The sequence below is a fragment of the Dipodomys spectabilis genome, unplaced genomic scaffold (assembly GCF_019054845.1).
Source record: "Dipodomys spectabilis isolate Male_0828 unplaced genomic scaffold, ASM1905484v1 ptg000550l, whole genome shotgun sequence".
NCBI classification, from domain to species: Eukaryota; Metazoa; Chordata; class Mammalia; order Rodentia; family Heteromyidae; genus Dipodomys; species Dipodomys spectabilis.
Window position 1 is genome coordinate 18,717 of NW_024871227.1, and position 13,525 is coordinate 32,241.

The 13,525-nt window shown below is 34.3% G+C and overlaps 2 pseudogenes; one reads left to right on the plus strand and one right to left on the minus strand.

Moving 5' to 3' along the window:
* Positions 1-3,445: 3,445 nt before the first annotated feature.
* Positions 3,446-3,542, minus strand: LOC122099965 (annotated as a pseudogene).
* A 9,516-nt stretch (positions 3,543-13,058) lies between these two features.
* On the plus strand, positions 13,059-13,157 carry LOC122099963 (annotated as a pseudogene).
* Positions 13,158-13,525: the final 368 nt, after the last annotated feature.

Sequence of the window (13,525 nt, forward strand, 5' to 3'; positions counted from 1 at the left end):
GGGTGATGGAAATACTTTAATTACACAGGTGTAAATTAAATAGGTTTTATTTGGGTAGATTGTACTTCTTAAACTAAGAACCTGGATGATGTCCCTGAGATTTTTCTCTCAAGGCTACCACTCTACTACTTTGAACCACAGTTCCAATTCTGATTTTCTGTTGGTTGTTTGGTGATAAGATTATCCTGGACATTCTTGCCCAGGATGGCTTCAAACTATGATCGTCAGATCTCAGCCTCCCGAGTAACCAGGATGCCAGGCATGAGCCGTCGATAGTTTTAATAATTTAGTAAATTGTACACTTACTGAAATTATACATTATCATTATAACCTGCATAATATATGTGTGTATGTATATATCAATGCATATGGATAGAAATATTTTAACATATTTTTGTATCTACAGTACATTTATGAAATCATCCATTATAAAATAAAATGGAAACAAAAGTTAATAAGGAGCAAAACAAAGGAAATTATCACATGTTTCTTGTTGTTCAATGGAATACGAATTCGAGAATCAGTTTGGGAAAACCATCTCTACGTTAACAAAATGGATAAGAGCTATTAATTCTAATCCATCTATTTGCCCATGTTGTGCAACCTCACACATGAGTGTCAAAATCAAACCACACTTTTTGCCTTTGCTTTTAACTCACCTGACATAATTTACAGGTTAGATGAAGTAATCAAATAAAGATTAAAATAATATTATGTGAGGTTATGAATTAGAGCTGAACATGATTTTGAATATGATAATAGCTAATTAAGTTGCATATTTCTTACGTTTACTCTGTATTGTCCCTCATTCCCACATTAGGAAAGTATATAGAAGGTTCTCACTAAATTATATGTACAATTATGAAAAAAATGTATTGAAAGAATATGGGCACAGTGTGGTTTTAGCTTATTGAGACCTGTAGGAGTAAGTGTGTTTTTGAGGACTTGCAATACATTGTGATGAAGATGAAGGGAGGGATGTTCTTATTCTGGAAAACTGGCTAGAGGATTGCTCCCACAAAGGAAGTGATGAATTCTTCCAAAAGGTTACAGTAAAATCACCTTCACAACCATGTTCACTGCTGCACTATTCACTGTAGCCAAGTTACAGAAACAGCCCAGATGCCCTTTGGCAGAGTGATGGTTAGAGAATGTGTGGCACATATACACAATTGGATTGAACCCATCCATTTTGAAGACTGTTACATTATTTGCAACGAAATGAATAGGTCTAAAAATATATTAAGTGAACTAAGTCAGAGCCAGACACACAAAGGACCCATATTCTGTGTCATATTTGGAAGCTAGAAATTTATACAAGTTTGCACAAAAATATTAACCAAAGCATGCTATTTGCAGAGGAGTATTTCAAAGGTGTAATTTCTTATAAAATTGAACTTTACTCCAACAAAATGAGGACCAGGAAACTATCACTTGAAATATGTGAGTGGAAGTCAAAAGGAAGGAATAAAGAGAGTTATGGAGGAAGAGAGTGATGGTATAATATTCAATGCAGATAGTATGAAACTAGAAAAAATTAAAGTGGGGTGAGGTTTGGAAGGGTGTGGAAAAGTTATATAAAGATCCATTTTACTTAAAAACTGATATGTTGAATGAAAATTCCCTTGTACAAGTATTTAAGATAATAAGAATATAATTAAAAACAATGGAGACATCTGATCTTAAATTCTATTTCCATCTCTTTTAAAAAATAAAATTATTTGCTCTATAATTTGATCAGAGGGATGGATTTTGTGGCTAGCTAGATCATTGCACATCTGTCTCTCTCTTCCTCTCTCCCTTTCATGGTTCTCATAGGTAATATGATTGCTCTATAATTATCCTAATTTATTTTGCTTTTATATTTTTGGTTGCATCATTTTACTTTCTGCTCTGCCATATCCCAATTCATTTACACAGAAGACATTATTTCCTATTTTCTCATTCTTAGAATAAGCTGCACATGAAGACAACACTGGTCCTCATTTCAGTCTGTACCTTTAAATACGGAGGAAAATCTTTCCTCTGCTCTCTACCAATTTCCTACTCTCCAGTTAGAATAATTTAGAATAGTAAAAATGAAAAAAGAGAAAATAAATAATAGTGAAAAAAATAAACAGATGCAGAAAATTCACCGGATTTTTCTGACCATTTCATCCAATGTGAACTATTGGGGAAATATATGGACAGCAAATTCTCACTGGCACTCAAAGTCTCTGGTTAGGCAATTCTGATGAAGTTGAGGAACAAGGTGAAAAAGTGAGAAATGGTATCAATTGCAAGAAAAAAATGAAATAGTATCCAAGCAAATTTCTTCTTTGTTCTGCTGAAAATAATCGCCTTACTACAGTGCAGAGACTACTTTCCAAAAAGGCCACTCATGTGATTACTAGGGATGACGATGAGTATAACCCTCTTCATGGAGAAGCCTACAGTGGACACTTAGCCATTGTCCATGAGGAGGTGGCTCAAGGCAGATATTCATGCAATAACTGCGAATGTCTGGACATCCCTGAACAGTACTTATACATGGAATAATAACAGAGTGGCTTCTTTATTTCATCATAATGCAGATACCAATGGCCAAATTAAAGGCCTCTTGACCCCCTTGCATCTTGCTGCTGGGAATAGATATAGCAAAGATACGCTGGATCTCCTTCTGTTGAACCATTGTATCAAGCCATGTCTGAAGCACAACTTGGAAGAAACTGCATTTGATATTGCCAAAAGGGTAAGTATGTATCACTACCTCTTTGAAGTTGTGGAAAGCTGTACAAATTGTTCTCCTAAGTCCTAATGGATCAGTTAAGTTTCTTACATTTCAAAATTGCCAGTCCATCCTATGTGTCCATAGAAAATATTTTCACAATGCAAAGCAACAGCAATACCTTACTTCAAAAGTTCATGGATTCCATGGTATTCTTCCAAGTGAATTGCCTGACTTTGATGTCAAAATATATTCGAGTTGTTTGTATACATCTATAGTGATTTCTATAGAGTTTGTAATTTTTTAAATCAGAAATAATTTTAACTTATCTGTTGAAATGAGTAGTACAGAAACTAAAGATATTTCTGGTGCTTGTCTGAAAAAGTATATTTTAAAATATTTAGTTTTCTGTTTGTATAATGTCCATAATCTATTTCATTCTCTCCTAGATATAATACTTTGAATTTGACATTGTTTTATAATACATAGGTTCATTAATAAATGTGTCCTTTCAGATTGCATTCCATATAGAAACATTTTAAGATAAAATGACAATGTTATCTTATTTCAAAAGTTTTGTAAAGGTTATGCTATGTAAAGGCCTTTCTAAAACGGTGAAGATTGAATACACTGATGTCAAACTAACTTTTATTTCTATTAATTACATATATTATTACACTTGTATATTTGTAATCAACTTTTTAATAACTGTTTTTCATTTCTTGCATCTGAAGAATGAAAAATATGGAATACTTCACAAATTTTCATATCATCTTGGTGCAAGAGCCATGTAAATCTCTGTATTGTAATTCAGGTAGACCTGCTGCTGAAGCATGTACTATCCTGTAAATTTAAGTAATTAATGATGCAATCTTAAGACAGGCATAGATCTTTGGTTGCTTATTTGTATCAAGGAAACCTTATTGTTCCCAAAATTGCTATTCATCTTAATTCTGTAAAATTCTGTGTATGGTGGAAAAAACCTATGTTGTTTGTTCGATTGTTTACATTTGCAAGTTTTTGTCAATGACTATTTTAAATCATTTTCATTTGAAATTTGATCATACGTTGAAGCCTTTATAGATAGGTGCAAAGGTGATTGATTTTCAAGTACTTATTTATTAACTGAGTTAGCTTTGTGGAGCTAATGGATTCAAAGTAAGCCTTGCTTAACAGCTACTTCTAAACATCTGCAGCTTAAAATTTCCCAAATGAGGTCTTGCTGGCACAAATGTCTCCTTGACCCTTTACCCTTGCTCCATGTAGGAACAGCCCATCCAGAACGTCTTACCCTGACAGCATAGATTGTCTTACTGGAGCAAAACTAATCATAGTTACAAGGGATTATAGAGAGACGAACAGTTAAGACAGAACTGTTCGGACTAGAAGGTATTTTTCAAAATATAACTGCTTATTACACCCTACCATTTCAAAAGTAGCTAAAGCCAAGAAGGTGAAAAAATAGTTCATATGCATGATTACCTAATGTCCTGGCCTGTCTACCATCCAACCAGGTAGGAAGTTACACCACTGATTTTCTATCACCAAATATATTCCATAGCTCCAGGAGAAGTCCATATGTTTCTCCTCCTTATTAGGCCTTAAATTGGGAGTGTTTTAATCACAGTGTTTCCTCTTGCCTCTAGGCTGTACATCTCCGAATGGTAAAGCTTTAGTTCTAATTCTATCAAACACTGAGGTAGAGGTAATGGAATAATACTTTAAAACAGTTGCCTTTGATACATTAACCATAACAGAACAAAGAAAAACATTTTCTTATATTGTAGATAATTATATATTTTATATTTATATGTGCTTACTTTATATTTCACACAGTAAATCTTAGTAGAATTAATTGATAATTTGACTAATTTATATTATTCCAATATATAGATTGGAATATAAATAATCAGGATTAGAATATATATTAGAATACAAAAAGTATCAATGCAATGTTTTTGGTATAAACTTGTGATACCTTCTACGTGTTCTTGGTCTTCTGAATTCACATGGTAAAAAAAACAATGTTTTCCTCTAATCTATAAGGGATTTTACTCTGCTGTTCTGTTTAATGTTTTAACTCGCTGGTCCCAAATTGTTTTTCTCCATATTTTTGAAACATTCCTACTGATTATACTCAAATTTTGCTGATATGATGTCTAAAAAGTATTATTCTTCCACAGGATCCATGGGTCCTAGGATCCCAGGTCCCAGTTATCCGCATCATCAGATAACAAGGACAAGAGTTCCCACCTACGCCCATGCAACATGCCAAGAGAAAGTCATTGAAGACCTATCTCAATTTCTCATTTCTTATATTTCAGGGCCCCAATTCCTTGAAATGCAGGAATTAGCAGTGAGCAATTGGGAAATGCAAGGCAACTTAAAATGCAAGATGAAATCACAAAATGTGAAAGTACAGTAATTCAAACTTTCAATTTTCAGATGACCATCCCATATGAGTGAAAAAGTCCACAAATGTCACAAGATTATTTGTAATACCCCTCTCTTAATGATTGATGAATGATTTCAGTCCAGTATCAGCAAGCTAAAAAATAGTTCCTGAACGATAGATCCATAATTGGTCTACCAATGCTAGGAATACTTGACATAGAGGTCAAATATAATTCAGAAAAACATTAATTGAGAAGATCTTTAGTGCTTCAAAACACTGGTACTTCAGTAAAACTTGGTTCTGTAGTATAAAAATGTTGTCATTCTCAAACAAATGATAACCTACATTTAATCTGCTGAAAGTATATTGCCTTTCAAATAAACTTTAAAAAATCACATTTGCCAAAAAAAACACTTTACAAGTGAGGATGTTTAGTGAGGTTACTAGTTTTTCAAGTGTAGGGAGCAAGTTACAATAGAGTTGATTTATTTACCCAGCACTAATGCCAAACAGGTTCAACCATTCCTTAAAGTGTATGAATAGTACCCCCCACCATTTGTGTTTTTCAGTAGGTGGCTTCACAAATTTGTTAAATAGATCAGCCTCCCATATTTCAAACCAAAACATTAGCTAAAAAAGTAAATTTCATCACATAATAAGTACATTTTAAAAAGTCATGAATAGTTGCCTTATCATATGGTGTTTTATGTTTTCCCTGTCTAACATAGTAAGAAATACGACTTAAAGAATTGAATATGAGTACTCATCAGAGATTTGACAAACATACAATCTGTCTTCTATTTCTATCATTTTCCTTTACAGTAGTAAATTTTAGTTTTCTTCTTTTGCCAAAACTTATAGGTAGTAGAAAATATTATCCCATGTAAAATAAAATAATCACAAACCATTGTACAAAGCCATTTATAAAAACTGGTAGTTAGGAATGCATTCTAAGCTATTTTTAAACTTTCTTGTTGACTACAGATTAACCTTCCAAATGGATGGCAATGAAATCATGTCTAGGTGCTTCAGGTCTCCAGTCTTGCAAATTGTTACTTCAGATGAATGAATTATGAAAATATAAGCTGACATCAGTTCAAGTATATGCAGAATTGAAACTCCATGGAATGTATATAAACCTTTCAAAGTACTGACAGACAGTTTAACAGAATGACTATCAGGAAGTTGAAATAATGGTAATAATAGTAAAGGAATAATAGTAAAGACATAGAATGAATGAAGAATGGAACAAGGGGCAATTACAGCTAGAATACCTAATATACACATGTGAGAAAGGAAGTGGTAAATCATAAATAAATCTTGTAGAAGGGGTTGGTTGAGAAAGATAGAAGGAGTGACTCTGATCCCGGAACATTGGGCAATTAGATGGACATATTTAATTGTAACACACTTTCAGAACCTTTTGAAATTGAGTGAAAAAACACAACAAAAAACAAAAACACACAAAAAGCACAACCAAACATCAATCTCTATAGAGTACGATTATGACCTCTCAAAATTTTAAATAGTTAATGAAGGACAATCTTGGGAAAAGCATACAAAGCTATTCGAAGTGAGCAATTTTGGGTAGAGGAGGATTTTTAACAGATGTAAATAGATTGTTTAAAGTTATAAATCACCTACATCTGCTGCAAATATTTTCTTCTGTGAGTTCTCTTGATCTGAACTGGATATTCTAGTCTTGAGCCACACTTGATAGCTTGTGAAGATAGAATGGAAGAAACAAGATCAAGAACCCATTCCCATTACTCCATTGGAGAGGAAACAGTCCTGTACGTTTTCTCTCATTTCTATTGACTAGTTTTACTCATAAGTTTAAGTCAAGTGATTTGAATTATATATTTCCTTCTTTGTTCTGGCAAAGTAATTGGTCAAAATGATTCACTAAATATTATTAGCCATTTTTTTCTATCATCTGTTTTCTTGTCCAAGAGAGTCCGTTAAACTTCCCCCTTGCCACGGAAACCCAGCATCAATGTTAATGAGGACAATCTCTAATGTAAAATTGTGTCTCCAAAATACCAGTCCAAGAAGCTGTGATCACAAATATTTAGCTATACATTTTTCTTTTTTCTTTTACCTTAAAAGTCTTCTTGTGTCTAAAGTGCCTTCAAAAATAAGTACTCCACCAATTTTTGGATGAGTCACTTATAACCTCAAAGATATATTTTGCTAACAAGATGCTTAGAGGAAACTGAAGTATACTGCACTTTTATCTTCTCTCTTAAGACTCTCCTTAGATACCATATCAGGAACAGTGAAGTTATTCTTTGCAAAAATATTTCAATGGATTATTTTTTTCTCTTCATCTTTCATTTGCTCAACAAGATGTATGGAGAAGAATAGAGTTGAATCACCCATACCTTGGATGACAGTGTCTTTTACAAAGGACAATGCTCCTATGTCCTATTTCTCTATCCTCCTTTTAGCTCTTGCCTGATTTCCAACTAATCACAGATTCTTAGCTTCAAGTCTAATGAAGGTGAAGGACTATAAGGCCTCCCCCATTGCTACATTGTAGGGCTAGATCTCTGGCAGGAGGTAAGTGTGAACGACGCACTCAAGGAACACACGTTAGGAGAACAGGCTTAAGCAGGTCTGGTTTATTTCTGCACAAGGGTTGGGACTTTATAGCCCCAGGTTTCCCAACCTCCTGAGTCCTTCCCAGCCAATTACTTAGCGGGGAGTTGATGATGGGCACTGCTTGGTGACAGGCACTGATTGGGCCCCCAGGGGCATGTAGGGAGCATGGACAGTTCATGGCTTGCAAGCTAGGCAGACGTGCCTGTGGGTCACGTCTCTACGAGCAGGAAATGTGCTTCAACTGCTACTCTAGCTGACTCAACCAGATCTGACCGGCTCTACCCACAATTTTCCCCTTTTCTATTAAAAGGACCATCATTATGGTGACCCGTTGTTGGAGGCGTTTTTGCCAGGAGTGCAAGCATTTAATAATTCCTAGGAGAGTAAGCCCTACAAGTGCAAGGCCTCCCCAGATGACCAGAGAGGATGGCAAAAACCATTGTTGTAACTTTTAAAGCACATCTTCTAAAAAGGAGGCAGCGGGAATAAGCTGTATGGTGGTCTGGTTTAGGTGGGTAAGATCATGCAGCAAGTTTTGGGTGAAGTTTAAGTACTTAAGGGACCAAGGGCCTTTGATGTAGTTACTAAGTTCAGTGAAATTGGGTGCGGGAGTGGAAAGCTGACAGACAGAAGTAGTCATAGCATTACATAGTCCTCCTTGTTGTAATCAAAGAAACGTAATCTGTTCTTGGAGCAAGTCTATTCATTGTTGGAGTACAAGGAGGCCTCCCTTAGATGATTGAGGGATGAGCTGGTTTATCTGTTGCATGGTGGACACGCTTTGGGACAGCAATATAGCTGCGGTGGTAGCTGAAGCCTCTGTAGCAATGATTACGGACCCGATTGCAAGGATCAATCTTAGTGCTCTTTTAGTGCGCCGACGAATCAATTGAACCTGGGAAAACTGAGAGTCATTAGTAGCCAGAACAATAAATGGGGGAACACGGACCAAACCTGCAAAAGGATATGAGCCATTGGGTTGCCAGTGATTGCTGAGAGTGCCAGTAGCGGAGGAGTTGTCTCCTAGACAAAAAAAGAACGGGGCTCTAACCACTACCATTCCTGACACCTGGTCATATCCAGATCAGTTACAGAGACGAGTATTGGCCAATAGGAAAGGGGACAAACCGAGGCAGGAATATGATGAGCAAACGATTGGCATGGGGAGTCCTAGGTCTCCCAATCGTCCTCCTGAAGAGTCATAAAACTCCTTTAGATTTTGTGGTTTGTGATCTTTTTCAGATTGGTTGTATATAGCTGGGTCTCTACCCTTAAAAGAGTTTTAAAAGAGAAACTATGAAGATGAAGCAGTGGGTGAGGCTTCAATAGACTTGAAGCCAAGAAGCTGTGTTTAATTGGAAATCAAGAAAGAGCTGAGAGGAGGACATACAAGTAGGACACAGAAGCGTTGTCCTTTTGCAACAGACATTTCTTCCAAGGAATGGGTGATTTACCTCTATTCTTCTCCATACATCTTGGTGAGCAAATGCAAGAACAAGAGAAAAATAATATATTGTAATAATTTTGCAAAGAATAACTTCACTGTTCCTGATATAGTATGTAAGGAGAGTCTTAAGTGAGAAGATAAAAATGGAGTATTTTTTGGTTTCCTCTAAGCATCTTGTTAGCAAAATATATCCTTGAGGTTAGAATTGATTGAAACAAAAAGTGATGGAGTACTTATTTTTCTGGGCAATTTAGACACAAGAAGACTTTCAAGGTAAAGGAAAAATAAAAAAGTTAGCCAAGTATTTGTAATCACAGCTTCTTTGACTGGTTTTCTGGAGACAATTTTTACATTAGATTTGTCCTCATTAACATAGATGTTGTTTCATGGCAACCAAATGCAAGAGGAAAGTTTAATGGACTCGCTTAGTCAATTAAACAGCATAATCGAGAAAATGGCAAATAATCTTTAGTGAATTATTTGACCAATTACTTTGCCAGAATAAAGAAAGAAAATGTAATTCAAAAAGAATTGACCTAAAAGTATGAATAAAATGTAGTGAAGAGAGATGAGAGAAAAAATAGTGGATTGTTTTCTCTACAGTGGAGTAATGGGTTCTTCATCTTGTTTCTTCCATTCCATCTTTCCAAGCTATCAATTGTGGTACAGGACTGGAGTATCCAGTTCAGACAAAGAGAACTCATAGAAGAAAGATAATATTTGCACAGATATAGGTGATTTATAACCTTAGATAATCTATTTAAATCTTTTCGGAATCCTCCCCTACACCAAACTGCCCTTTTTGAACATCTTTGTTTGCTTTTACCAAGACTTCCCTCCATTAACTGCTTAAAATTTTTGAGAGGTCATATTCATACTCCCTAGAGAGTGCTGTTTGGTTGTGATTTTTATGTGTTTTTGTGTTTTTTAACTGAATTTCCAAAGGTTGTGCAAGTGTCTTACAATTAAATATGTCCACCTAATTATCCATTGCTCCTGGATCACAGTGACTCCTTCTATCATTCTCAACCACCCCCTTCCCCAAGATTTATTTCCGATTTACCACTTCCTTTCTCAAATGTGTAGATTGAGTATTCTAGCTGTACTTGCCCCTTGTTCCATTTTTCATTCATTCTATGTCTTTACTATTATGCCTGTCTGGTTTCAACTTCCTGATAGTCATTCTGTTAAACTGTCTGTTAATATTTGAAAGGTTTATATACATTCCATGGAGTTTCAATCCTGCATATACTTGAACTGATGTCAGCTTATATTTCCATAATTCATTCATCTGCAATAACAATTTGCAAGACTGGAGACTTGAAACACCTAGACATGATTATATTCTCATTCACTTGAAGATTAATCTTTAGTCAACAAGAAAGTTTAAAAATGGCTTTGAATGTATTCTTAACTACCAGTTTTTATAAAGGGCTTTGTAAAATGATGTGTGATTATTTTATTTTACATGGAATAAGACTTTCTACCTCCTATAAGTTTTGGGAAAAGAAGAAAACCAACATTTACTACTATAGAGGAATATGATAGAAATAGAAGATAGATTTTTTCACATCTCAGATGAGTACCCATACTCAAGATTTAAAGACATATTTATTACTATGCTAGACAGAGGGAAAACAAAACAGTATATAAGGCAAGTATTTATGACTTTTTAAAATGCCCCTTATTAAGTGATGAAATTTACTTTATTAGCTAACGTTTGGGGTTGAAATATGGGAGGCTGATCCATTTAACAAATTTCTGGAAGGCACCTACTGAACAACACAAATGGTGCGTGGTACTATTTCTAGATTTTAATGAATGTTTGAACCTGTTTGACATTAGTGCTGGGTAAATAAATCAACTCTATTGTATCTTGCTCCCTACACTTGAAAAACTTGTAATGTCACTAAGTGTCATCTACTTATCAAAGGTTATTTTGGCAAGTGTGATTTCAAAAAGTTTATTTGAAAAGGAATACACTTTCAGGAGATTAAATGTAGTTTGGTTTGAGAATGACAACCTTTTTATACCACAGAACCAAGTTGTACTAAAGTACCAGTGTTTTGAAGCACTACCGATCTTCTCAATTAATGTTCTGCTGAATTATATTTGACCTCTAAGTCAAGTTTTCCTGACCATGGTAGATCAATCACGGATCCATCCTTACAGGAACTATTTTTTGGGCCCACTTATGCTGGACTGATATATTACATTAGTCATTAGGGGAGGGGTATTAAAAATAATCTTGTGACATTTTCTGATCTTGTTCACTCATATGGGCTGGCCATCTGTAAATTCAGTTTGAAATACAGTAATTTCTCTCGATTTTGTGACTTCATCTTTCATTTTAAGTTGCCTTGCATTACACAATTTCTTGCTGCTAATTCTTGTTTCTCAAGGAATTGGAGCCCTGAAATATAAGAAATGAGAAATTGAGATGGATTTTCAGTTACTTTCTGCTGGCATGTTGCGTAGGCTTAGGTGAGAAGTCTTGCCCCTGTTATCTAATGATGCAGGTAACTCAGCCATAAGATATTAGGACCCATGGGTCTATAGAAGAATAATGTCTTTTAGATATCATATTAGCACAATTGGAGTATAATCTGTAGGAATGCATCAGAAATATGGAGAAAAACAGTTTGGGACCAGTGAGTTAAAACAATAAACAGAGCATCAGAGTAAAATCTCTTATAGATTAGAGGAAACAACATTGATTTTTAACAATGTGAATTCAGAAGACCATGAACACATAGAAGGTATCACAAGTTTATATCGAAGACATTGCATTGATACTTTTTATATTCTAATGTATATTCTAAACCTAATTATTTATATTCCAATTCTATTTATTGGAAAAAATAAATATCAATTTACTTTTCAAATTATCAATTGATTCTAGTAAGTTTCACTGTGTGAAATATAAAATCAGCACATATAAGTATAAAATATATAACTATATATAACATAATATAATGGCACATGTTTTGCATTGTTCTGTTTTGGTTAGGGTATCAAAAGCAACTCTGTTTTAAAGTATTATTCCATTACCTCTACCTCAGTGTTTGGTAGAGTTAGACTTAAACCTTTACCTTTTGTAGATTTACAGACTGAAGGCAAGAGGAAACATTACCAATTTATGGCCTAATATCAAGGAGAAACATATGGACTTCTCCTGGAGCTATGAAAATATTTGGTGATAGAAAAGCATTAGTCTAAGTTCCTGCCTGGTTGGAAGGTAGATAGGCCAGGACATTAGGTAATCATGCATATGAACAATTTTTTCACCTTCTTGGCTTTAGCTACTTTTGAAATGGTAGGTATAATAAAAAATTATATTTTGATAAAAACCTTCTAGTCTGAAAAGTTCTGTCTGAAATATTCATCTTTCTATGATCCCTTGGAACTAAGATTTGTTTTGTTCAAGTAAGACAATTTACACTATCAGGGTAAGATATTCTGGTTGGTCTGATATTACATGGAAGAATGGTAAAGTGTCAAGTAGACATTTGTGCCAATGAGACTTCATTTGGGAAAATTTCAGCTACAGAAGTTTAGAAGTAGCTCTTAAGCAAGGCTTACTTTGAATCTGTTAGCTACACAGAGCTAACTCAGTTGGATAAATAAGTACTTGAAAAAGCCATCCCCTTTGGTCCTAGCTAAAAATGCTTCAAAGTATGATTAAATCTAAAATGAAAAAGATTTAAAATAGTCATTGACAAAAAAATTGCAAACGTGAGCAATCAATTGAACAATATAATTATTTTCCATTATACACAGAATTTTAGGGAAAGAAGATCAGTAGCATTGTTAGGAACAATGTTTCCTTGTTACAAATAGGCACCCAAGGATATAATCCTGTATAAATATTGCATCATTAACTACCTAAATTTAGAGGACATTATATGCTTCAGCAGCACATATATCAAAATTACACCAATACAGAGATTAACATGGCAATTGCAAAGGATGATATGAAAATCTGTGAATTATTCCATAATTTTCATTCTTCAGATGCAAGAAATGAAAAACAATTATTAAAAAGTTGATTACAAAATTACAAGTGTAACAATACATGTAATTCATATAAATAAAAGTTAGTTTGACATCAGTGTATTAAATCTTCTCCTTAGAAAGGCCTTTACATTGCATAATCTTTATAAAACTTTTAAAATTAGACAACATTGTCATTTTATTCCAAAGAAATATACTATAAAGACCTAGTAAAAAAGGAATCTTAAACTGATTTGGTATGGAATGCAATCTGAAAGGACACATTTATTAATGAACCTATATATTATAAAACAATGTAGTATTCAAAGTCTTATATCTAGGAAAGAATAAAATAGATTATGGGCATTGTACAAACAGA